The sequence below is a fragment of the Salvelinus namaycush genome, chromosome 38 (genome assembly GCF_016432855.1).
Source record: "Salvelinus namaycush isolate Seneca chromosome 38, SaNama_1.0, whole genome shotgun sequence".
NCBI lineage: Eukaryota > Metazoa > Chordata > Actinopteri > Salmoniformes > Salmonidae > Salvelinus > Salvelinus namaycush.
The window spans coordinates 22,055,184-22,060,183 of NC_052344.1; positions in this window are offsets into that span (position 1 = coordinate 22,055,184).

Sequence of the window (5,000 nt, forward strand, 5' to 3'; positions counted from 1 at the left end):
GTACACACTACACACTACACAGTACACAGCACACAGTACACACTACACACTACACAGCACACAGTACACACTACACACTACACAGCACACACTACACAGTACACACTACACACTAAACAGTACACACTACACACTACACACTACACAGTACACAGTACAAATGCAGTGGCTAGTCCAGTGTGTGGTGTAGTGGGTAGTTGTGTACAGTGGCTAGTCCAGTGTGTGGTGTAGTGGGTAGTTGTGTACAGTGGCTAGTCCAGTGTGTGGTGTAGTGGGTAGTTGTGTACAGTGGCTAGTCCAGTGTGTGGTGTAGTGGGTAGTTGTGTACAGTGTCTAGTCCAGTGTGTGGTGGCGTGGGTAGTTGTGTGCAGTGGCTAGTCCAGTGTGTGGTGTAGTGGGTAGTTGTGTGCAGTGGCTAGTCCAGTGTGTGGTGTAGTGGGTAGTTGTGTGCAGTGGCTAGTCCAGTGTGTGGTGTAGTTGTGTACAGTGGCAATTATATTACAGTCATAGAGGGGTAATGTAACAACATGATATTACAGTCATAGAGGGGTAATGTAACAACATGATATTACAGTCATAGAGAGGTAATGAAACAACATGATATTACAGTCATAGAGAGGTAATGTAACAACCTGATATTACAGTCATAGAGGGGTAATGTAACAACATGATATTACAGTCATAGAGAGGTAATGTAACAACATGATATTACAGTCATAGAGGGGTAATGTAACAACATGATATTATAGTCATAGAGGGGTAATGTAACAACATGATATTACAGTCATAGAGAGGTAATGTAACAACATGATATTACAGTCATAGAGAGGTAATGTAACAACATGATATTACAGTCATAGAGGGGTAATGTAACAACCTGATATTACAGTCATAGAGAGGTAATGAAACAACATGATAATACAGTCATAGAGAGGTAATGTAACAACATGATATTACAGTCACAGAGAGGTAATTCAATAATAGAATAAAAGGCACAGAGATGCACGTCATGTATCTCTCTATCTCTCTCTGTGTATCTCTCTATCTCTCTCTGTGTATCTCTCTATCTCTCTCTGTGTATCTCTCTATCTCTCTCTGTGTATCTCTCTATCTCTCTCTGTGTATCTCTCTATCTCTCTCTGTGTATCTCTCTATCTCTCTCTGTGTATCTCTCTATCTCTCTCTGTGTATCTCTCTATCTCTCTCTGTGTATCTCTCTATCTCTTTCCGTGTATCTCTCTATCTCTCTCTGTGTATCTCTCTATCTCTCTGTGTATCTCTCTATCTCTCTGTGCATCTCTCTATCTCTCTCTGTGTATCTCTTTATCTCTCTCTCTGTATCTCTTTATCTCTCTATCTCTCTCTGTGTATCTCTCTATCTCTCTCTGTGTATCTCTCTATCTCTCTCTGTATATCTCTATTATCTCTCTCTGTGTATCTCTCTATCTCTTTCTCTGTCTTCTCTGAAATGTCAACACCAGGGGCATACAGGCGGGAGGCTGTGTGTGTATGACCGTGTGTGCGTATGACCATGTATGTATGTATGTATGTATGTATGTATGTATGTATGTGTGTGTGTGTGTGTGTGTGTGTGTGTGTGTGTGTGTGTGTGTGTGTGTGTGTGTGTGTGTGTGTGTGTGTGTGTGTGTGTGTGTATGGTGTTGCACTGCCAGTGAGACAGCGGGCAACCGGGTGAGTCCTGCAGCTCAATGAGTCAGCATGGCAGGGAGGGGAGGGGAGGGGAGAGAGAGAGAGAGAGAGAGAGAGAGAGAGAGAGAGAGAGAGAGAGAGAGAGAGAGAGAGAGAGAGAGAGAGAGAGAGAGAGAGAGAGAGAGAGAGAGATTATTCAGTATTATTCAGTATTATTCAGTATTATTCAGTATTATCCAGACTGTCTTGGTTAGAGTCTGAAGGTCCCTGTATTATCCAGACTGTCTCGGGGTTAGAGTCTGAAGGCCCCTGTATTATCCAGACTGTCTCGGGGTTAGAGTCTGAAGGCCCCTGTATTATCCAGACTGTCTCGGGGTTAGAGTCTGAAGGCCCCTGTATTATCCAGACTGTCTCGGGGTTAGAGTCTGAAGGCCCCTGTATTATCCAGACTGTCTCGGGGTTAGAGTCTGAAGGCCCCTGTATTATCCAGACCGTCTGTGTAATTTTCCTACATTCTCTCTGTGTTCTATTGGCTCAGTCACAGCTGCCTCCATCAGCAGAATATGATGGCTCTGCTTTCTGAGAGAGGCCTGCTAATTGTGTTCAGTGGGAGAGAGAGAAAGAGAGGGAGGAGAACAAAGGGGAGGAGAGGAGAGGAGAGAGAGAAAGAGAGGGAGGAGAAGGGGAGGAGAGGAGAGAGAGAGGAAGAGTGACATGTTCCCACACATTCTTTTGTAACTGTCACTTCAGGCAGTAGAGGGACATGCCTGGTCCCACTGTGTCAGAGCCATGAGGAAGTTCCAGTCACAAATGCCTCGGTCTGCCAGCCCAGTGCACTGATGCAACTGTCAAACCATTCTGGCTCTATACGGCAGCAGGCTCACCATGACAGACCCAGTGATTCCCAAGGGACTGACAGGCTGAGCTGAGACCACTGTTGCTGGTTTAGGGAAGTGGTCTGGAGAATCACCAACTTACTTGTCTGTCTTCAAGATACTCAGACAGAGACAGGGAATCAGACGTCTCCTCTGACTGAGCTCTACCAGCGACCTGAGTTCCTGGGCTGCACCGAGAGTTCATGTGTACACACACCACACCATCTCTCCTCTCTTCTCCATCCATTCTCTCCTTAGGGTCGGCAACAATCACTAAATGTCTTTACAGTACTGTATTCTCACCATTCAGCTCTCTACTGTATTCTCACCATTCAGCTCTCTACTGTATTCTCACCATTCAGCTCTCTACTGTATTCTCACCATTCAGCTCTCTACTGTATTCTCACCATTCAGCTCTCTACTGTATTCTCACCATTCAGCTCTCTACTGTATTCTCACCATTCAGCTCTCTACTGTATTCTCTCCATTCAGCTCTCTACTGTATTCTCATCATTCATTCTAACCATTCAGAGAGGAGGCTGGCTGGTTTTCTCTCTCCCTCCTGCAGAGAGGAGGCTGGCTGGTTTTCTCTCTCCCTCCTCCTGCAGAGAGGAGGCTGGCTGGTTGTCTCTCTCCCTCCTGCAGAGAGGAGGCTGGCTGGTTGTCTCTCTCCCTCCTTCTGCAGAGAGGAGGCTGGCTGGTTGTCTCCTTCCTGCAGAGAGGAGGCTGGCTGGTTGTCTCTCTCCCTCCTGCAGAGAGGAGGCTGGCTGGTTGTCTCTCTCCCTCCTCCTGCAGAGAGGAGGCTGGCTGGTTGTCTCTCTCCCCCCTCCTGCAGAGAGGAGGCTGGCTGGTTGTCTCTCTCCTCCTGCAGAGAGGAGGCTGGCTGGTTGTCTCTCTCCCTCCTGCAGAGAGGAGGCTGGCTGGTTGTCTCTCTCCCTCCTTCTGCAGAGAGGAGGCTGGCTGGTTGTCTCTCTCCCTCCTTCTGCAGAGAGGAGGCTGGCTGGTTGTATCTCTCCCTCCTCCTGCAGAGAGGCTGGCTGGTTGTCTCTCTCCCTCCTGCAGAGAGGAGGCTGGCTGGTTGTCTCTCTCCCTCCTTCTGCAAAGAGGAGGCTGGCTGGTTGTCTCTCTCCCTCCTCCTGCAGAGAGGAGGCTGGCTGGTTGTCTCTCTCCCTCCTCCTGCAGAGAGGAGACTGGCTGGTTGTCTCTCTCCCTCCTTCTGCAGAGAGGAGGCTGGCTGGTTGTCTCTCTCCCTCCTTCTGCAGAGAGGAGGCTGGCTGGTTCGAAAGCCTGGAGCCTGATGTTACCCTCACATGGCTGCCGTGACAGGGAGAAGGAGGGAGAGGAGGAGAGAGGGAGGGAGAGGAGAGAGAGAGATAACAAGAGAAGCGGGGGAGAGAGGCATAATGATAGAGAAGGATCCTTTATACTGGAGGTCAATGTTCCTGTGTGTGTGTGTGTGTGTGTGTGTGTGTGTGTGTGTGTGTGTGTGTGTGTGTGTGTGTGTGTGTGTGTGTGTGTGTGTGTGTGTGTGTGTGTGTGTGTGTGTGTGTGTGTGTGTGTGGGGGTGTGTGTGTGTGCGTGTGTTTATTCTCCTGAGTCCCAGTCTCAGTATCTTACCATCACACAGCAGAATACATCCTATGACCCTCAAGGTTGACCTGGTGTCCTGATTAATCATGCCCCCTGGTATATGTGGTGACCAAAGTGATAGCATGCCTTCTGCTTCCTGTCTGTCATCCAATCCCATGGCATCAATACATAATCACTGTCATTGTTATATTAGCATGTCCTGTTGCTATTGATTTAATAAGGAACCAGCTATATAAACAGCAGGTCAGGGATGCTTGGTCTACTTTTCTCTCTCTCTCCATCTCTCTCTATCTCGCTCCATCTCGCTCCATCTCTCTCCATCTCTCTGCATCTCTCTCCATCTCGCTCCATCTCTCTCCATCTCGCTCTATCTCTCTCCATCTCGCTCCATCTCTCTCCATCTCTCTCTATCTCGCTCCATCTCGCTCCATCTCGCTCCATCTCGCTCCATCTCTCTCCATCTCTCTCCATCTCTCTCTATCTCTCTCCATCTCTCTCCATCTCTCTCTATCTCGCTCTATCTCGCTCCATCTCGCTCCATCTCTCTCCATCTCTCTCTATCTCTCTCCATCTCGCTCCATCTCGCTCCATTCCATCTCTCCATCTCTCTCCATCTCTCTCCATCTCTCTCTATCTCTCTCCATCTCGCTCCATCTCTCTCCATCTCGCTCGCTCCATCTCTCTCTATCTCTCTCCATCTCTCTCCATCTCTCTCCATCTCTCTCTATCTCTCTCCATCTCTCTCCATCTCTCTCTATCTCTCTCTATCTCTCTCCATCTCTCTCAATTCAATTAATTTCAAGGGGCTTTATTGGCATGGGAAACATATGTTAACAAGTAGATAATAAACAAAAGCGAAATAAACAATAAAAATGACACTTACAG